Source organism: Schistocerca serialis, chromosome 2 (genome assembly GCF_023864345.2).
Source record: "Schistocerca serialis cubense isolate TAMUIC-IGC-003099 chromosome 2, iqSchSeri2.2, whole genome shotgun sequence".
Taxonomy (NCBI): domain Eukaryota; kingdom Metazoa; phylum Arthropoda; class Insecta; order Orthoptera; family Acrididae; genus Schistocerca; species Schistocerca serialis.
The window spans coordinates 921,081,417-921,104,587 of record NC_064639.1 but is presented as its reverse complement, the minus strand read 5'-3'; the positions used below and the strand labels follow the sequence as shown (position 1 = coordinate 921,104,587).

Here is a 23,171-nt window from a genome sequence, read left to right as displayed (position 1 = left end):
ACATTACACAAAATATTACACGACACTTAATATTTTTTTTCTTTTTTTGGATGGGGGGTGGGGAAATTACCCACTTACTATATCCAAAAATTCATCTAATGAGTAGAAGGAGTTGCCATTCAGAAATTCTTTTAATTTCCTTTTAAATGCTATATGGCTATCTGTCAGCTGTTAGGTAAGTGACCAAAGACTTTTGTGGCAGCATAATTTACCCCTCCTGAGCTAAAGTTAGATTTAACCTTGAGTAGTGAAGATCATCCTTTCTCCTAGTGTTGTAACCATGTACACTGCTATTACTTTTGAATTCGCTTGGATTGTTAATAACAAATTTCATAAGTGAATATATATATTGTGAGGCTACAGTGAAGATCCCTAGCTCTTTAAATAAGTGTCTGCAGGATGATCTTGGATGAGCTCTAGCAATTATTCTGATTACACACTTTTGTGCAGTGAACACTCTTTTACTCAACAATGAGTTACCCCAGAATATGATGCCATATAAAAGCAGAGAATGAAAATAGGCATGGTAAGCTAATTTACTGAGATGTATATCGCCAAAATTTGCAATGACTCTAATAGCATAAGTAGCTGAACTCAAACATTTAAAGAGATCTTCAGTGTGTTTTTTGCAGTTCAACCCCTCATCAATGCACACACCTAGAAATTTTGAATATTCTACCTTAGCTACCGATTTCTGATCAAAGTCTATATTTATTAATGGTGTCATTCCATTTACTGTGTGGAACTGTATATACTGTGTTTTGTCAAAGTTGAATGAGAGCCCATTTGCAGAGAACCAGAGCTTATCTAGAAGTATTCCATGATTTACACAATCAAAAGCCTTTGAGAGATCACAAAAAATCCCAATGGGTGACTTCCAGTTACTCAGAGCATTTAATATTTCATTAGTGAAAGTATACATACCATTTTCTGTTGAAAAACCTTTCTGGAAACCAAACTGACATTTTGTTAAAACTTTATTTTTACAAAGGTGTGAAGCTACTGTACAATACATTACTTTTTCAAGAATTTTGGATAAGGCAGTCAGAAGAGAGATTGGGCAGTAGTTGTTGACATCAGATATATCCCCCTTTTTATGCAGTGGTTTAACAATGGCATACTTCAGTCTATCTGGGAAAATACACTGCTTCAGAGAGCTATTACATATGTGGCTAATAATTCCACTTATCTCTTGGGAACAAGCTTTTATTATCCTGCTGGAAATGCCATCAATTCCATGTGAGCTTTTATTCTTGAGAGAGTTTATTATCTTCCTAATTTCAGAAGGAGAGGTGGGTGGAATTTCAATTGCATCAAATTGTGTGGGTAAGGCTTTTTCATTAACTGCCTTGCTTCTTCTCATGAACATTTAGATCCTATTTTCTCTACAACATTTAAAAAATGATTATTCAAAATGGTTTTGACTTCCGGCTTGTTGTTTGTCGAGTTGCCATTCACTTTTATGGTAATGCCATCATCCTGTACTCTTGGTTGCTCTGTCTCCCTTGTAATAATATTCCAAATTGTTTTGATTTTTTTATCAGAGGTATTAATCTCAGACATGATGCACATGCTTCCGAACTTTTTAATAACCTTTCTTAATGTAGCACAGTAGTTTTTATAATATTTGGCTGTTTGGGTGATCAGAGTCCACGGCTCGTGGTCTTGCGGTAGCGTCCTCGCTTCCCGCGCGTGGGGTCCCGGGTTCGATTCCCGTCGGGGTCAGTGATTTTCTCTGCCTCGAGATGACTGGGTGTTGTATGTCTTTGATCATCATTTCATCCTCATTTACTCACAAGTCGCCGTAGTGGTATTAAAGAACTTGTGGAGCGGCGGCCGAATCGCCCCATGAGTGGTCTCCCGGCCACCAATGCCATACGCTCATTATTATTATTATTATTATTATTATTAACATGATCAGAAAGGCCATTCTCAATAGGACAAGCATTTATGTTTTTAAACATATCTTGATCTATAAAGTGTTCTCTCTCAATATGCTGCTGTCCTTTACTACCCGAATAGGAAAATCAATGACAGATGTCAAATTGAAAGAACCGAGCAAGACTTCCAGGTCATTCTTCCTATTACACTATTTTAATGAATCAATATTGAAGTCCCCACAAATAATAATTTGCTTTCCCCTATCTGACAGATAGCACAACAAGGCATCCAAGTTTTCCAGGAATAAATGAAAGTTTCCTGAAGAGGACCTATATACTGATACAATTATAAAAGAGCCCTCCTTCAGTTTAAGTTGATAGGCACATGCTTCTATATGTTGCTCTAGGCGAAACTTTTTTGTATCTAAGGTTTTTACACAGTGATAACTTTTGACATATATGTCAACTCCTCCTCTCACCTTATTCTCTCTACTCATATGTGAAGCTAGTTTATAACCACTGATATTTACCTTTTCCATGTCAGACACAATGTGATGCTCAGACAGGCATAGTATATCTATTACATTATCAGATTCAATGTCATCTAAACAAACCAGGAGCTCATATACTTTATTCTTCAATCCCGGAATATTTTGCTGAAAAATGGTAGTATTATTTTTTACTTTACTTTTGTGAGAATCTACTTTTTTCTTTAATCCACCAATATTTTGGTTAAATACGGTAACATTATTATTTACTTTACTGTTGCAAGAATCTTGTGAATTTTGGACCTCTTTAGCACCTGCCTGCCTGAACTTCTCAGTGGACACTGATATTAGTCTAAAAAAGAGGTACATCCATGAGTACTAGTGTCCCCCCTTATGGATTTCACTAACAACCCTGCCAGTTTACCTTTCCCTTACCTGCCAGGTGCACTCTCAGTATACAGCTGCTAACATGGGATTCCACACCAAACTTAGCTTGTAATTTGTAATTTGTAATTTATTTACATGAAACATGTAATTACATGCACAGCAATTGGTAGTACAATACAACAGTATACAATCTAATTTTACTTTATAATAGGAACTTAAGAATGTAGTCCAAATTACTTGACATAATAATATTTTATATTTTAGTTTCTGCAGCAGGCTATAGAAGCACTGCTTAATGAGCCATGATTTTGGATGTTTTTTGAATGTCTCTCCAGTTATTACCTTCAGTTCATTTGGCAGTGCACTGAAGTATTTTCCTCCATTAATATATGGACTGTTTGCAGTTTTTTCAGTCTTCTGTGTATCATATGGTAATTTTGTACTTGTCTAGTATTGTGATTATGAATTTCTGCATTACGACAGGTATATTTCTTGAATGAGTTTTTCACTCTGCAGTGGAGTGTGCGCTGATATGAAACTTCCTGGCAGATCAAAACTGTGTGCCGGACCGAGACTCGAACTCGGGACCTTTTCCTTTCGCAGGCAAGTGCTCTACCATCAAGGTTCGCAGGAGAGCTTCTGTAGAGTTTGGAAGGTTTGAAGAGATGAGGTACTGGCAGAAGTAAAGCTGTGAGGACAGGGCGTGAGTCGTGATTGGGTAGCTCAGATGGTAGAGCACTTGCCCGCGAAAGGCAAAGGTCCCGAGTTTGAGTCTCAGTCCGGCACACAGTTTTGATCTGCCAGGAAGTTTCAGGTATATTTCTTATCTTCTACAGTTAATACTATTGTTTCAAACATATACATTGAATACATAGTAAGAATTTTCAATTCTATAAACAATCCCTTACATGATGTTCTAGCATCTTTTTTGCCTAATATTCTCAAGGGTCTTTTCTGGAGTTTAAATACTCAGTCTACATGAGTTTTGGAAGCCGCGCGCCTCAATACAAGACTATATGGTAGAAATGGATGTATTAAACCAAAATACATTATCCTCATTGTTTGGGTATTGACATATGGAGTTATTCTCCTTAAAACATATAGGCTAGATGATAGCCTTGTACATATGTTGTCAATTTGTTATGTCCATAGTAGTTTGCTATCTATGCATATACCTAGGAATTTACACTCATTGCAGATTTTCCCTAAAATATTACTATCTTGAAAATCAATACAAGTTTGCAAATCACCAACATTGAAGGGGATTATATTTGTTTTTTGTAAGTTGACTTTTAGATTGTCATTTTCAAACTTTTCCTTTGCAATATCTATAAATTTTTTACCTCTATGCCAAGATAAAGAATATCATTTCCCCAACAAAGGCCTGAAGTGTCATCTGCATGCATTGTAATGAAGATATCATTTTTTACTATCTTTGGAAAGTCATTGACGTAACATATAAAAAGGAAGTGACCAATTATCGATCCCTGAGGCACAGCAAATTTAATATTCCTGGCCCTTAATGTATAACTTTTTAATGTTGCTCCATTATTGTGTGAGACTGAGGTACACTGTCTTCTCTTTTTTAAATATGATGTGATGAGGTGCAATAGTTTTCCACTTATGCCCTTTCTGGCCAGTTTTGACAGAAGTACCTTATGATCAACCGTATCAGAAGCCTTTGATAGGTCTAGGAAAACTCCAGCTACTTGCACACCTTCATCAATTTTAGCAAGAGCTTTCAGCATAAATTGAAGTGTTGCAGTCATGGTGCTATGACCACTTCTGAAACCATGCTGAAAATCTCCCAGAATGTTGTGCTTATTATAATGCTCTAACATATATTTCAGAATTATTTTTTCAATTAGCTTGCTAAAAATGGAAGTTAAAGTGAGTGGTCTGTAATTTTCAACTAGTTGTTTATCACCTTTTTTGTAGAGAGGTTTAACAATGGCTAATTTTAGTATGTCAGGAAACACTCCTTCTTTTAATACACTATTTATTAGATGCACCAAAGGATATGATAGACTGTTTTCACACTGTTTAAGTAAAAATGGAGAAATTTCATACCATCCAGCGGATTTTTGTTTTTACGTTCTCTGATGAGCTGCAAAATATTCTTGATTTCAAGTTCATTCAGTTGATTAGCTTCAGAATTGTTCTCAGCAAGACTTCCAACAGGTACTTTATCTGTGGTAGAAAAGTTTGATTCTATGATATCTATGAAATAGTTGAAGGAGATATCAAGGTGGTAAGGTAATGACCACGGTTCTCTCTTATAATCATCAATACTTTTAATACATGACAAACGTACAGGTCGAAGACTAGGCCGGAACTGAGGTCCGGAAGTATTCGAAACAAAAGTCAACTCGAAGACATAATACACATATGATAGCCCCCCCCCCCCCTGCAGTATGGAGTACATACGCGATGGTAGGGGAAGGGGGGGGGGGGGGGGTTAAGTGGGTTACAGTGAGTTCCTCCGCATCTAACGGCATGGGCCATGTGGGAGGAGAGGGTGGAGCAAATCCTGGGATGCTGATGCTGAAGTCTTGAAGCAACGTAGGCGGTCATAGTCATCGGCCGGTGCAGGAGCGCTGGTGTGGAAGGGCGTCATCAGCAGGGAACTTAATGATCACCTTTCCACTTGGCCTAACGTAAGCACGTAGGTTGCCACATGTAGCACTTCGAGAGATTTTGAAACACTTCGCTATACGTTGTGACACACCACCTAACGAGTCACATGATTCATCACACACAAGCAGCACTAATGCGGTATCACCACTAATTATGACATTAGGATGAATGTGGGTAAAGAGCTCGTAAGTGGTGCCTGCTAATGGAGAGGTATGCTCAGCTGGTGGAGTGGGGAAACCGTAGCACGGTGAGGGTGGTGTGCTGCAAGTAGAGGGGTAAGTGTCAGACGGTGAGGTCTGAGTGGGCGTGGCAGGAACCTGCAGGCTGCACTGGTTAGTAGAGTGGCGTGGTGTGCTGTCGCACAAAGATGGAACTGTTATATTAGAGCCCTGGGAGCTGGGGCCTCTGCTATGGGAGCCAGGAGGCGGAAAACTCGGGAATGAGTGTGGGATCGTTGACAGGGCCAGTGTAGGCATGATTTTACTCGAATCATGAGCAAAGGAAGAAGGCCGAGGGTGGCCAGAGAGTGTGGCCTCTTCAACAGTGGGTGAGGTAGGGGAAAACTCGATGATAGCAGGTTTAACCCTGTTGAGGGAGACAGTAGTTACTGAGCCCTTAATTACAATGTCCATTGTGTTACTGGTTCATTTGACAACTCTGTACGGGCCTGTGTAAGGGGGCTGTAATGGGGCTTTTACATTGTCATCGCAAAGGAACACAAATTCGCAAGTGTTGAGCGCCTTGGGAACATATGTGTGCAGCGGACTGTGGCTGGAAGGGGGCGGGAGTTGAAGCTTGTTACAGTGTAACCTCACCCGTTCTACCAAGGATGGCAGTTCGGACGGTTTGGCAACTGGAGTAGGAGCAACAAGTTCGCCTGGCAGTGTTAGGGACTGGCCATAGACGAACTCAGCCATTGACCCTTTAAGGTCTTCCTTGAAAGTGGTCCGCAAACCGAGTAAGACGAATGGCGGGGCTTCCGTCCAAAGGAGGCCATGGCAATGTAGGGCCATCTTAAGCGTCCTATGCCAATGTTCCACGACACCATTGCTTTTGAAGGTGATATGCTGTTGAATGACTTTTCTTGATGCTGCACAGCCTACATAGTTTAGAAAACAAGGCAGACTCAAATTGACAGCCTTGGTTGGTCGTCAAGTAAACAGGGCAGCCAAAGCATCAAATCCAAGTGTCTATGAAGAATTGTGCCACTGATTCGGATGTAATACTGGGTAGCAAGGCAGCTTCCACCCAATGAGATGTTCTGTTTATAATAGATAGCACATATCTGTAACCCTCGGAGGGGGTGAGGGGGCCCACCAAGTCGATGTGAACATGCTGGAAACGACTGGGGGGAGCGATGAAGCTGCCTAGTGGGGGCCATGTGTGCTGCAGAACTTTATTTTGTTGGCATGGAATGCAGGCATGGGCCCAGGCTTGTCAGTCATGATGCATGTCGTGCCAGACGAAGCACGGTGAAATAAGTCTGGTAGAGGCTCTCACACTTGGAGGAGTTAGGTTGTGTAATTTGTCGAACACTTGTCTCTGTAGAGGTTTGAGTATGAAGGGATGCAGTGTACCAGTTGACTCATCACACCAAACCTCACATATGACACTGGGAAAGGTGGATCGCACAGGTTTGAGTGAAAAGCTGTGATTGGAAATAAGGTCCATAGTGTCCGTGTCGGCAGACTGTATCTGAGGCAAGTTAGAGAGGTCTATCAGAGTTGTGAGAGTGCCAACACGAGACAAAAAATCTGCAACCACATTATCTGCACCCTTGATGTATCGTATGTCAGAGGTAAATTGCAATATAAAGCCCAGATGACGGAAGTGTCTAGATGGAGGGTCAAAGTGGTCATGGCGGTTGCTCGACAGGTTATTATGCAATTGGTCCTCCACATCTGCAGCGAAATTGTCCATCACAGAGTAATTGATGAGCTTGGTGGAACCTGACGCACTCAAATTACTGCACTGATGATTAGATTAGAGATTAGATTAGATTAATACTTGTTCCATAGATCATGAATACGACACTTCGTAATGATGTGGAACATGTCAGGTTAATAAAAGATGTCTGTACAAGATATTGCATTACACAAAATATTGCATGACACTAATGTTTAAGTTGGGTTTTATTTTTTTTTTTTTTATTTTTTTTCCCCTCCCTTAATTTATATCTAAAAATTCAGCCAATGAGCAGAAGGAGTTGTCATCTAGAAATTCTTTTAATTTATTTTTAAATGTTGGTTGGCTATCTGTCAGGCTTTTGATGGTGCTTGGTAGGTGACCAAAGACTTTTGTGGCAGCATAATTTACCCCTTTCTGTGCCAAAGTTAGATTTAACCCTGCATAGTGAAGATCATCCTTTCTCCTGGTGTTATAGCTATGCACACTGCTATTACCTTTGAATTGGGTTGGATTATTAACAACAAATTTCATAAGTGAATATATATACTGTGAGGTTACTGTGAGGATCCCTAGAACCTTAAATAGATATCTGCAGGATGACCGTGGGTGGACTCCAGCAATTATTCTGATTACATGTTTTTGAGCAATGAATACTTTTCTACTCAACAATGAATTACCCCAGAATATGATGCCATACGAAAGCAATAACCCTAATAGCATATGTAGCTGAACTCAGACGTTTCAGCAGACCATCAAAGTGTTGCTTCCAGTTTAACCTCTCATCAATGGACACACCTAAAATATATCTAAAAACAAAGATGATGTGACTTACCAAATGAAAGTGCTGGCAGGTCGACAGACACACAAACAAACACAAACAAACACAAAAAATTCAAGCTTTCGCAACAAACTGTTGCCTCATCAGGAAAGAAGGAAGGAGAGGGAAAGACGAAAGGATGTGGGTTTTAAGGGAGAGGGTAAGGAGTCACTCCAATCCCTGGAGTGGAAAGACTTACCTTGGGGGGAAAAAAGGATGGGTATACACTCGCACACACACACGTGTGTGTGAGATTGTATACCCATCCTTTTTTCCCCCCAAGGTAAGTCTTACCACTCCCGGGATTGGAATGACTCCTTACCCTCTCCCTTAAAACCCACATCCTTTCGTCTTTCCCTCTCCTTCCTTCTTTCCTGATGAGGCAACAGTTTGTTGCGAAAGCTTGAATTTTGTGTGTATGTTTGTTTGTGTTTGTTTGTGTGTCTGTCGACCTGCCAGCACTTTCATTTGGTAAATCACATCATCTTTGTTTTTAGATATATTTTTCCTACGTGGAATGTTTCCCTCTATTATAGACACACCTAAAAATTTTGAAAATTCTACCTTAGCTAGAGACTTCTGTTCGAAGTCTATATTTATTACTGGAGTTGTGCCATTTACTGTATGGAACTGTATATACCGTGTTTTATCAAAATTTAAAGAGAGTCCGTTTGCTGAGAACCACTTAATAATTTTGTGAAAAACATCATTTACTATTACATCACTTAGTTCTTGGTTTTTGGATGTTATTACTATACTTGTATCATCAGCAAAAAGAACTAACTTTGCATCTTCATCAATGTGGAATGGTAAGTCATTAATGTATATCAAGAACAGTAAAGGACCTAAGACCAAACCCTGTGGGACCCTGTACTTGATAGCCCCCTAGTTTGAGGAATCAGCTGTTGTTTTAACATTAGATGAACCACTTATTTCAACTTTCTGCATTCTTCCAGTTAAGTATGAATTAAACCACTTGTGCACTGCCCCCCTCAAACCATAATGATTTAGCTCATCTAAAAGCATTCCATGATTTACACAATCAAAGGCCTTTGAGAGATCACAAAAAATACCAATGGGTGATGTCTGGTTATTCAGAGCATTTAATATTTGATCAGTGAAAGCATATATAGCATTTTCTGTTGTAAAGCCTTTCTGAAAACCAAACTGACATTTTGTTGGTACTTTATTTTTACAAATATGGGAGGCTACTCTTGAATACATTACTTTCTCAAAAATTTTTGATAGAGCTGTCAGAAGAGAGATTGGGCGGTAGTTGTTGACATCTGACGTATCCCCCTTTTTATGCAATGATTTTACAATGGCATATTTCAGTCTATCGGAGAAAACACCCTGCTCCAAAGAGCACATACGTGGCTGAGAATCCTACTTATCTGTGGGGAACAAGCTTTAAGTACCTTGCTGGAAATGCCATCAATTCCCTTTTCAGTGAGTTTATTATTTTACTGATTTCAGAGGGAGAGGTTGGTGGAAATACAGTTGTTTCAAACTGCACAGGTATGGCCTCTTCTATTAGTAGCCTTGCCTCTTCTAGTGAAGATCTAGATCCTATTTTCTCCATAACATTTAAAAAATGATTATTGAAAATATTTTCAATTTTTGATTGTTTGTTAGTACACTTGTCATTTAGTTTTATGGCACTAAAGTCTTCCTGTGCTCTTGGTTGCCCTGTTTCCCTTTCAATAATATTCCAAATTGCTTTAATTTTATTATCAGAGTTACTGATCTCAGACATGAAACACATGCTTCTGGACTTTTTAATAACTTTTCTTAGTACCACACAATAGTTTTTATAATATTGAACAATTTCAGGGTCAGTACTCCCTCTTGCTGTTAGACACAGTTCTCTTTTACAGTTGCAAGATATTCTTATTCCTTTAGTTAGCCAAGGTTTTTTATATGTTTTCTTGGAATTATGTTTAACTATTTTCTTGGGAAAACAGTTTTCAAATACCCTTAAAAATGTATCGTGAAATAAGTTATATTTCAAGTTTGCATCGGGTTCCTTATACAATTCATCCCAGTCTAGCTGCTGTAGGCTTTCCCTAAAGTTTGCAATATTTATATTGTTAATTGAATACACTGCTTTGAAAGTCTGATTTGATATACTGCATGGAGCTATGTCATGTACTGTAACTAGCTGTGCACCATGATCTGAAAGACAATTTTCAACAGGATAAGCATTTATGTCCTTAAACTTACCTTGGTCTATAAAAAAGTTATCTATCAATGTCCTGCTGTTCTTTGTTATCCGAGTAGGAAAATCAAGCTCAAATTGAAATAACTGAGCAATACTACAAGGTCATTCTTCCTATTACACTCTTTCAGGGAATCAACATTGAAATCCCCACAAATGAACACTCGGAATAACAGGCTGGCGAATGTCATTCATATAGTGTGCAACCGGCGCGGAGTGATACACACGTGGAGTTTGCACATTCGCCAGCCTGTTACTCCGAGTGTTCATCAGTGCAGTAATTTGAGTGCGTCAGGTTCCACCAAGCTCATCAGTGATTCTGTGATGGACAGTTTCCCTGCAGATGTGGAGGACCAATTACATAATAACCTGTCGAGCAACCGTCGTGACCACTTTAACCCTCCACGTCGGGGTCACCACTGAAGGAGATATAAAGTTGGTAAGGTAATGACCATGGTTCTCTCTTCTAATCATCAATACTTTTTTTACATGACAAATGTACAGGTCAAAGGCTAGGCCGGAACTGAGGTCCCGGAAGTATACAAAACAAAGATCAACTCGAAGACATAATACACGTATGATGTTCTGGCCTATCGATCCGTGGATCGATGCCACATAGTCATTAAAATGTTACTGATCTCTTGAGGATTGGTGACATCAATATTGTTATTAGAGATCTGTATTTTGGTATTACCTTTTAGTTTTGTTTCATTGTCTCTTAATTCATTTACTATTGACCAGCAGGTCTTGGAGATACAATCTGAATTTTGTATTTTCGAGTTAAGCTTTTCAGTCTTCAATCTTTTGACTTGCTAATGATACTGGTACACGTATTGTTTGTATTTATCCCTATGCTCATTGTTTATGGTCTCTCTTTGTATCACATACATTTTATTTAGATGATAAGATAATGTATCTAGAAACGCATCCCATTTATTATTCACTCCTTTGGCTTGAAATACTAGATGCCGAGATTCATGACCAAGGCTCTCTGTCAGTTTGGCAATGTTGATAACAGAGAGATTTCTTTTGTATTCATAAATTTTCTTTGGTTTTATACAAGGATCTCCCTTTAGCACAAATAGCTGATAACCTTCACCCCTATTGACGAGATTGTTGTGGAAACTTGTAATGAAGACTATCAGTAAGATTCAGCAGTTACATTAGGAACTTTTCAACCAACTACCCTTACAGTCCAAAACTTGCATCTAGTTTCTTGCGCTTGAAACAATGGCTTGGTGGATTATTGTTCATAGATGACAGGGAACTCAATTTTGTGGTTATCAACTGGTTCTGATCCCAGATAAATAACTTCCGTGCAGAGTATCTGAAAAAGATAGTGCAATGCAACAAAGAAAGCATGAAAGTGAACACCAATTATCTGGAAAAGTGAAATAGGTTTGTAGGAAAAAACCCACTAATTTCAATGAATGTGTTTTTATATTACCACATTACCCTTAATTTTCAAGTATGTCTTGTGTATGTTCATAATCTTGTCAAGGAGGTTGCTTTAAGCCATCTTTCCTAGAAGCTGTCAACCTTTTGTAAATCACTGAAGTGGTTAGGCTGCTGTTTATTTGGTTTCATAACCCAGGTTGATTCAAAGCATGATACAATTTTAAATTTTTATGTACTTTTTTCACATAAATAAACAAATAGCAGCCAATTCTTTTAGGATGAAACAGAAATGAAACCCCATACCTGAAATACACAGTGAACACTGAAGCATAATGATGCCCTACGTACAGGGATATGTCAGTGTGGAAAATATTAATAATAAAAAGCAAACATTGAATGAGAAAGAATAGAGGCAATCAATCAGGTTGCCAAAATCTTAATTATGTTTTAAGGATATTCAATGAAGGACACTTTCCATTTGTTCTTCACTTTACAAAGTACTAACAAACCTAGCAATTCTTTGCAATTGCTGAGTGTATATGTGTCCAAATCCCCCCCCCCCCCTTCATCTCTGTCCATCTCCTCCTTCTCCCTCTCTCCATCCATTTACGCCCCCTTCCATTTCTGTCCATATCCTCTTCCCCTCTCTCCCTGACCCTGAGACTTATTGTTATTGCAAATGAAACTGCAATTGGGAAATGAAGTCTTGTAAACGGAATGCATAAATTGGTTGATATAATTAATGTACAAGGGCAACCTCTCCAGCTGCTGGATATGTGAGGATAGTAGCTTCAATAACAGTGTTTCTTATAGTTTTAATCTGTGAACAGGTAGGATTCCAAAGTCTTTAATGATTCAGATTCCGTAGTAGTATTCTAATCATAAGTCAATAAACTACAAATACAACATTATTCCTCTTAAAACTAACTGTGATGAAAGAAACAAAACAGCACACTGTTGTGCAAACAATTTTTGTTTGAAATTATATAAAAGAAAAAAGAATATATTTGGAAGAAACAGCTTGTTTAATGGTTTACATGCACTGGTATCAAAGCTAAAACTGCGAGAATGAAACCAAAATTGCACATTTGTACAGCACAGCATTTTCTTGTTCAGAGTCAGTTTTACAGATAATCTGTGCTTTGTTGTTTAAAAATACATATGGCCTGTGTCCATTTGAATGTTGGTAGAGTATTGTGTAACAAGTTGAAGTAAAATGGTCAAGAACTTCTCAAGATTTTTGTTACAGTATTTCCCCTTTGTATATTAAATATGTATTTATATATTACATGTATTTAAAAAATATACAGCCAGTTAGAGCATCATGTAAAAATAGGAAGTAAATCAGTCAAGAACTTTTCAAGATTTTTTCTAACGATGTCTCCCCTTTAGGTATTACATACATAAATATCTACCAACCCATGTCTGGATATGTACTGTTTTTGTGCTACAACCTTTTTAAAACATGTTTGCTAATAAAGTATGCAACAGTGTGGTCATGGTGGAGGGTGGTTACATCAGATTGGCTGATGTCATTTGACATACATTCTACATCTGTAGCCTCATTCACATGTCTGTGAGTGTTAATGCAACATGGTTGAGCACACACTTGCAGAGTACACTGACATGATCCTTCCAAATGGTGAAGCTCACAGAAATAGAAGAGTCACTCATTACCCTTATGAAGACTGTTCTCCACAATGTTTGACTCCATCAAATACCCTTTTTTACCACAGTAAAGGCTCCAAGAAAGGGTACCTTCACCATCAGCAGATGTGACTGTGACTCCAAGGAGATGCCACACATCCATATTTGAAGAGGCTGTACAACCATCACATTGAAGAGAATCCTTTAATGAGCACATGAGCAATTTCTTTGGCTGTTAATGAGTCTAACTGTGAAACAAGTGATGTACTGGATCATGCCTAATCAATTACTTGTAATAGTAATCATGTTACCAACATGTTTGCAAATGGTTGTATCACAGAAATTATATGTTTCTGGACATGGGTTCCAATTCAAAATATTATCTCCTCCAAGTTCTAGAAGTTTGTATTGAGAATTTCAAAAACACCCTGTATAGTGATATAAAGATGAATTTACTGTAATCAGTTTTTTATCTTTTTTATGCTGATTTACAATATCTCAGTTATAATTTCATGATCTTTCTCAACAAACTTAAAATTTTGTTAACATCAGCTTACAAAGAAATTACTATTATAACACTGTACGGAGACTACAGTAGCAACTTTTTGAGGCATTCTGCACAGAAGAAGGAAGCAAACTCCTGTATCCTTCAGTTAATTTACTTTGATCTGTGGCTTTCCCCAACAAGAATTCAGAGAAGTGGTCATGGTGGAGGGTGGTTACATCAGATTGGCTGATGTCATTTGACATACATTCTACATCTGTAGCCTCATTCACATGTCTGTGAGTGTTAATGCAACATGGTTGAGCACACACTTGCAGAGTACACTGACATGATCCTTCCAAATGGTGAAGCTCACAGAAATAGAAGAGTCACTCATTACCCTTATGAAGATTGTTCTCCACAATGTTTGACTCCATCAAATACCCTTTTTTACCACAGTAAAGGCTCCAAGAAAGGGTACCTTCACCATCAGCAGATGTGACTGTGACTCCAAGGAGATGCCACACATCCATATTTGAAGAGGCTGTACAACCATCACATTGAAGAGAATCCTTTAATGAGCACATGAGCAATTTCTTTGGCTGTTAATGAGTCTAACTGTGAAACAAGTGATGTACTGGATCATGCCTAATCAATTACTTGTAATAGTAATCATGTTACCAACATGTTTGCAAATGGTTGTATCACAGAAATTATATGTTTCTGGACATGGGTTCCAATTCAAAATATTATCTCCTCCAAGTTCTAGAAGTTTGTATTGGGAATTTCAAAAACACCCTGTATAGTGATATAAAGATGAATTTACTGTAATCAGTTTTTTATCTTTTTTATGCTGATTTACAATACCTCAGTTATAATTTCATGATCTTTCTCAACAAACTTAAAATTTTGTTAACATCTGCTTACAAAGAAATTACTATTATAACACTGTACGGAGACTACAGTAGCAACTTTTTGAGGCATTCTGCACAGAAGAAGGAAGCAAACTCCTGTATCCTTCAGTTAATTTACTTTGATCTGTGGCTTTCCCCAACAAGAATTCAGAGAAGTAGCAACATAGTAAAAGATTGTACACCTGTTGATGTCTTGTAGGTGGACATGTCCAATGTGGAATCAGTTACTAGTTGGTTGTTTGACCATTAGATACTGATCTTAATGCATTGGGCACTAGGAAAGAAATGGGGAGTCCACAAACATGTTTTTTTAAGTGCACAACTGACAAAGTTGAAACTACATTTAAATGTTAATGTGCCAAATGAAAATTTTCAGCACCAACAGAAATAAATGGATCCCTGTGTTTGGCCTACAACTGAAAGTAAATTTGGCCAAGGCTTGTGTTCAGGTGATAAAGAATAAAACTTTATGAAAAAAGTACTTACAATATGCCAAAGGCTGAAGATCCAATAATAAGTAGTGAAAATTCTAGAAACATTCTGCCATAAAGGAATCAGTGGTGTAATAGTTTCATACATTTGCTGAAAGTTGTGAAAGATGCTATAGCAGTAGTTACATGCAGTATTGAAGTTTGTGCAGTTATAAAACCCAGTGCAAATTAACACAAAATAGTGACAGGCTGCAATTCTGAGCATCTAAAGAATTTAGCATTTACTACAGAATATGATGTGATATACTAATGTGCAAAGAAATTTTTGTTGTTTCTGATCTCCAGTTTTATTGATCTGAAAATTCTAAATAGTCATGGTTTGGAACTACTATTCTATGTAAAGGAGATTTTAAGAAGATTTTAATTCAAACTATTTAGATTTTCAAAATTATTTGGTAATATTTAATGAACAGTCCCTTTGACTGTCATGCATGAGCAGTACCTATTAGACAGAGGGGGTCCAACAGCCGATCAATTTCAGTCATTCCACTAGAAAGGAGATAAACGGCTCATGCTGTCTGTATTTCAACCATACCTAGATGGTCAATACTGCAGTTTGTTTATGTCCACATTGTTACTTTGTGCCAGGAAGGGCTTTCAACAGGGAAAGTGTCCAGGAGTCTTGGAGTGAACCGAAGTGATGCTGTTCAGGCATGGAAGAGATACAGAGGGGCAGAAACTGTCAATGACATGCTTTGCTCAGGCTGCCCAAGGGCTAATACTACAGTAGGTGACTGCCACCTATGGATTATGGCCCAGAGGAACCCTGACAGCAATGCCACCATGTTGAATAATGCTTTTCATGCAGCCACAGGATGTCATGTTATGACTCAAACTGTGCGCAATAGGCTGCATGATGCACAGCTTCACTATCAACATCCATAGTGAGATCCATCTTTCGAAACCATGACACCATGCAGTGCAGTACAGATGGGCCCAACAACATGCCGAATGGACTGCTCAGGATTGGCATCACATTCTCTTCACCGATGAGCGTCACATACACCATCAGAGAGACAATCATTGGAGATGTGTTTGGAGGCAACCCAGTCAGGCTGAGTGCCTTAGACACACTGTCCAATGAGTGAGGTTTCCTGCTGTTTTGGGGTGGCACTATGTCGGGCGGACGTACACCGCTGGTGATCATGGAAGGCGCTATAATGGCTGTACAATACGTGAATGCCATCCTCTGGCTGATAGTGTAACCATATTGGCGGCATACTGGGGAGGATTCATGTTCATGGATGACCATTTGCCCCCCCCCCCCCCCATCATACACAACTTGCGAATGACTTCCTTCAGGATAACAACATCACTCGAATAGAGTGGCCAGCATGTTCTCCAGACATGAACCCTATAGAACATGCCTGGGATAGATTGAAAAGGGCTGTTTATGGATGATGTGACCCACCAACCATTCTGAGAGATCTATGCTGAATCTCCGTTGAGGAGTGGGATGATCTGGACCAACAATGCCTTGATGAACTTGTGGATAGTATGCCACGATGAATTCAGGCATGCATCAGTGCAAGAGGATGTGCTACTGGATATTAGAAGTACTAGTGTGTACAGCAATCTGGACCACAGCCTCTGAAGGTCTCACTGTAAGGTGGTACAACACGCAATGTGTGGTTTTCATGAGCAATAGAAAGTGCAGAAATGATGTTTATGTTGATCTCTATTCCAATTTTCTGTACAGGTTCCAGAACTCTCAGAACTGAGGTGATGCAAAACTTTTTTTGATGTGTGTATTTGAAAGTTTGTGTCACACCAAGATTTGAACCAAGATTTCCTGGTTTTTGCCAGCAGTTGTCTTAACCATTTTACCTACAATTTCTAAACACTAGTACCAGAGGTTCTTCCACACTTTATATAGGAATAAGACCACCTGAAAATTTAGGAACTTTTGTGTGATTAATAAAAGACAGTTCAGCTTTCAGTACTACATATTTGTATATGTCATTGAAAATAATCAATTTTAAAAAGTTTAAGTAACTGGATAGATTTGAAAGTACAACTAATTGGATAGATAGACAATCTGACCAAGCAGTGGCAGGATAACACACAAAGAAAAGGTATTGCAGTTTGTTTGCTTTCGGAGCTGGTGGCTCCTTCTTCCAGCAGAATGGTTGAAAGGGAAGGAAGAGGGGTGAAGGAAATGGACAGATAAGGTTTAGGAAAAGGGGTATAGTTCAGAAAAGTCACACACAACCCCAGAATGACAAGGAGCCCCTCAATAACAATTTTTTGCCAATGAGTATCTTCAGTGATTTGACTGAAATATTTGATTGTGTTGTTCACAAACTAGAGGAGGCACAGATGTGTGGCTCCAGGAGCCTATTAGATAACCTGCTGAAATGCATTCTTATCAACAAACAGCAGAAAATAATTTTGAAAGCTGTGTACTGCAGATCTGTATTTGCTGCATCATACTATAATTTATTTATCATGGAGCCCTCCAAGATTCTTTTATAGATCCATTATTGATTATAATTCATCTTAATGATCTGCCCAGAGTTGGACCAAGTGTGTAAATTTATGATTTTTGTAGAAGATGCCATCATGGGTGAAACGTTGTCAGCTATTGAAACAAGTAATCTATAAATACAGTAAGGAAAGTTGTGGCAGAATTTAAATGATTTAGGAGCAAAAATATTATGAAAAGCATAGTTGCTAGTCACCATATGGTGGAGATGCTGAGTATCAGATTTGCACAACAAAAAAACTGTCAGAATGTGAGGTTTCAAACAAGGTCTTCGTCAGAAATAGAAAACACATCCACACACACACACTCATGCACACACACACCATAAACACAACACATACACTCATGGCCACAGTCTCTGGCCAGCTGACAGCAAGCAGCAGTGCATGATGGGAGAAGTAACTGAGTGGTGGGTGTAAGGAAAAGGCTGGGATGGAGAGGGGAGGAATAGCAGGGAAGGGGTGGGAGACACTAAAGTGCTGGTTATGGGAACAAAGAGGGATGAGGTGGAGAGAGGGTAGGGCAGCTAGGTAAATTTGCAGTGGCAGGGGGGGGGGGGAGGGGGGGGATTAGTGGAAAGAGAAGAAGTAGGTGCTTTGGTGTAATAGAGGGCTGTGTAGTGCTGGAATGGGAACAGGGAAGGAGCTAGAAGGCTAAGGACAATATGGGAACATAGGATACAGTGCAGGAAGAGTTCGCACCTGTGCTGTTCAGAAAAGCTGGTGTTGATGGGAAAGATACAAATGGCACAGGCTGTGCAGCATTCATTGAAATGAAGAATGTCATGTTGGGTGGCATGCTCAGCAACAGGATGGTCCTGCTGTTTCTTGGCCACAGTTTGTCTGTGATAATTCATGTGGACAGACAGGTTACTGCCTGTCATGCGCACCTGGAATGCAGCACAGTGGTTGCACCTTAGCTTGTAGGTCAAATGACTGGTTTCACAGGTAGCCCTGCCTTTGATGGGATAGGTGGTGCTTGTGACTGGACTGGCATGGGTGGTGGAGAGACAGGTCTTGCATCTAGTTCTATTACAGGGATATGAGACATGAGGCAAAGGATTGGGAGCAGGAGTTGTTACAGGGATGGACGAGGGTATTGTGTAGGTTTGGTGGGCATCAGAGTACCACTGTTGGAGGGTTGGGAAGGATAGTGGGTATTCGAAACTCTGGTGCAGAATGTGATTTAGTTATGGGTGGTATTGAGTCAAGATGGGAATGCTCCCCTGTGGCCAGATGCTGGGACTTTGGGAAGAAGTGAGTGACTGGAGAGATAAGGCACGAGAGATATGTTTTTGTACAATGTTGGGAAGGTAATTACAGTCTATGAAAGCCTCAGTGAGATGCTCGGTATATTTTGAGAGGGACTGCTTGTCACTACAGATGTGACAGCCATGGGTGGCCAGGCTGTATGCAAGGAATGTCTCAGTATGGAATAGGTGGCAGCTTTTGAAGTGAAGGTATTGCTGGTGGTTGGTATGTTTAGTATGGACAGAGATACCAATGTAGCCATCTTTGAGTTGGAGGTCAACTTCAAGTGTGGTGGCTTGTTGGGTTGAGTAAGTCCAGGTGAAGCAAATGGGGTTGAAGGTATTGAGATTATGGAGGAATGTGGATAGGGTGCCCTCACCCTCGATCTAGATTTTGAAGATACCATGAATAAATCCAGAGGTTGGTATTCTGGGTGTTTAGGAAGGATTCCTCTAGATGATCCATGAATTGGTTGGCCTAGGAGTGTGCCATGTAGGTGCCCAAGGCCATACCTCAGATTTGCCTATTCATTGATAATATCTTCATGATCTGGATTGAGGGTGAGGATGCCATATCCACATTCCTCCAGAACTTCAACTCCTTCTCCCCCATTCGCTTCACCTGGTCCTCCACAATCCAACAAGCCACCTTCCTCAATGTTGACCTCCACCTCAAAGGTACATACATCAGTACCTCCATCCAGATAAAACCCACCAGTCACCAGCAATACCTCCACTTTGGCAGCTGCCACCCTTTCCATACCTATAAGTTCCTTCCTTATACCCTAGCCAGCCCTGGCTGTAACATCTGTAGTGTTAAGTGGTCCCTCTCGAAATATATCGAGGGGTCTCACAGAGTTTTCACAGGCTGTAATTACACTCCAACCTCTCTATAAAAAAAAAAAGGTCCTGTGCCTTACCTCTCCAGTCACACACCACTTCCCAAAGTCCCCAAAGTCCCACCATCCAGCCACACAGAAGAACATTCCCGTCATGACACAGTACCACCCAGGACTGTAGCAACTGAATCACATTCTCTGCCTGGGTTTTGACTACCTCTTGTCAAGCCCTGAAATGAGAAATGTCCTACCCAGTATCCTTCCCACAGTAGAATTTTGCCACCTGACAGACCAACACAACCCCTCGTCCATCCCCACACAACTCCTGCTCCCAACACCTTGCCTCATGGCACATATCCCTGTAATAGACACCGTGAATTCATTGTCCCAGGAAGGGGAAACTTTATTGACACATTCCTGGGGTCAGATACATCACATGATCACACTGACAGAACCACAGGCACATAGACACAGGCAACAGAGCATGCACAATGTCAGCACTAGTACAGTGTATATCCACCTTTCGCAGCAATGCAGGCTGCTATTCTCCCATGGAGACGATTGTAGAGATGCTGGATGTAGTCCTGTGAAACGGCTTGCCATGCCATTTCCACCTGGCGCCTCAGGTGGACCAGCGTTCGTGCTGGACGTGCAGACCGCGTGAGACGACGCTTCATCCAGTCCCAAACATGCTCAATGGGGGACAGATCCGGAGATCTTGCTGGCCAGGGTAGTTGACTTACACCTTCTAGAGCACGTTGGGCGGCACGGGATACATGCGGACGTGCATTGTCCTGTTGGAACAGCAAGTTCCCTTGCCAGTCTAGGAATGGTAGAACGATGGGTTCGATGACGGTTTGGATGTACCGTGCACTATTCAGTGTCCCCTCGACGATCACCAGTGGTGTACAGCCAGTGTAGGAGATCGCTCCCCACACCATGATGCCGGGTGTTGGCCCTGTGTGCCTCGGTCGTATGCAGTCCTGATTGTGGAGCTCACCTGCACGGCGCCAAACACGCATACGACCATCATTGGCACCAAGGCAGAAGCGACTCTCATCGCTGAAGACGACACGTCTCCATTCGTCCCTCCATTCACACCTGTCGCGACACCACTGGAGGCGGGCTGCACGATGTTGGGGCGTGAGCGGAAGACGGCCTAACGGTGTGCGGGACCGTAGCCCAGCTTCATGGAGACGGTTGCGAATGGTCCTCGCCGATACCCCAGGAGCAACAGTGTCCCTAATTTGCTGGGAAGTGGCGGTGCGGTCCCCTACGGCACTGCGTAGGATCCTACGGTCTTGGCGGGCATCCATGCGTCGCTGCGGTCCGGTCCCAGGTCGACGGGCACATGCACCTTCCGCCGACCACTGGCGACAACATCGATGTACTGTGGAGACCTCACGCCCCACGTGTTGAGCAATTCGGCGGTACGTCCACCCGGCCTCCCGCATGCCCACTATGTGCCCTCGCTCAAAGTCCGTCAACTGCACATACGGTTCACGTCCACGCTGTCGCGGCATGCTACCAGTGTTAAAGACTGCGATGGAGCTCCGTATGCCACAGCAAACTGGCTGACACTGACGGCGGCGGTGCACAAATGCTGCGCAGCTAGCGCCATTCGACGGCCAACACCGCGGTTCCTGGTGTGTCCGCTGTGCCGTGCATGTGATCATTGCTTGTACAGCCCTCTCGCAGTGTCCGGAGCAAGTATGGTGGGTCTGACACACCGGTGTCAATGTGTTCTTTTTTCCATTTCCAGGAGTGTAGTTACAAGACCTGTCCCATATGTTCTCCCACCACCACTTACTCCAGACCAGTCACAAGATTCACCTATCTCATCAAAGGCAGGGCTGCCTGTGAAACTGGTCATGTGGTCTATAAGCTAAGGCACAACCACTGTGCTGTATTCTATGTGAACATGACAACCAAGAAGCTGTCTGTCTGCATGAATGGCCACCAGCAAACTGTGACCAAGAAATAGCTGGACCACCCCATTGTTGTGCATGCCACCCAACATGACATTCTTTGTTTCAATGACTGCTTCACAACCTGTGTCATCTGGATCTGTCCTGCTAACATCAGCTGTTCTAAATTGCACAGGTGGGAACTCTCCCTGCAATATATCCTTCTCAACCTGTGCGGTAAGTCTCCCCTTTTCTTAGACCTCTCCAGTCCTTTGTCCTTCACCCCTCTTCCTTCTCCTTCAAACCTTCTGCCTGAAGTAGGAGCCACTGGCTCCAAAAGCTTGCCTGATTATAACCTTCTTTTATACATATGTTCTGCCATCACTTGGTGAATAAATTTCTTATCCATCCAGTTAAATTATTTTGTAAAAAATTGATTGTTTTAGTTGTTAATATTACAGTTAGGATGACGTGATGTGTCTCACCAACCTCTACTTTTAGTTGGATATTACAGCCCAGTATTGGTTTGAGAACAATGAGGAATACTTCAAGAGTACTTTGAAACATTTGATGACAATTTGTAGCAGAACATTGGATAATGTTGTGGAAGCTGCACAATATTTCAAGACAGCTGTTCATCATTTTTAGCTGCTTACTGATGTGTTGCAGCAATGGCTCACCAATATGTACACTGACTTGCTAGAAAAGCACAGGCGCCATGGGGTGAGACTGTAACATCATCGTCGATGAACCATAGAGCAAGGCGACAACCAGTCCCCCTCCTGGTGAAATGGACCATGGTCTCTGCATGCACGATGTGGAAAAAGTGTTTCCACAGATCATGGCCCAGTGCATGCTCGGTAGTGTGTTGGCACCCAGTTTAAATGTGCAGACTCTGATTCTCCGACTGTCATGATTCAGATTCGTTTGTCTGTGAATGATGGTGCATTAGTGCTGCCAGTGCTGGTTCTCATGCCTTGCTGCATTGAAACCCCATGTTTCTATCAATCAGGTCATTACTCAAACATATTTCAACTGCTTTTTTAATGATGGAGTCGCAGCATGTGGAAGCAGACGAAAGGTTCTTTGTATCTCCATAATTCATGCTTTGTTCCATGTCAAGAAAGTGTTCAGCCACAGCAGATTTTTCTGGCTGAGCCAATCTGGTGTGATGTCATAAGTTTGACACAGCTAGCCTTAATGGTGTGACACATCTGGCCACTGTATGATTTCCCACATTAACATGGGATTTTATATATCCCTGGTCTTCTTAGACCCAGGTTGTCTTTAACAGAAACCAGCAGAGTTTGCAATCACACTGGAGTCAAGAAGATGTGTTGCATTTGATGTTTCTTGAACAGTGTGCCAATCTTAAATGGCACACCACCAACATAAGCATCCAAGTCTCACACCGCAGTAGTG

General features: G+C 40.9%; 1 protein-coding gene across 1 annotated transcript in view; it reads left to right on the top strand.

The window, feature by feature from the left end:
* LOC126458294 (adhesion G-protein coupled receptor G4-like) overlaps nucleotides 1-23,171 on the top strand; it is a 195,281-nt gene that overhangs the window by 107,808 nt on the left and 64,302 nt on the right. The gene's annotated exons all lie outside the window — the stretch shown is intronic.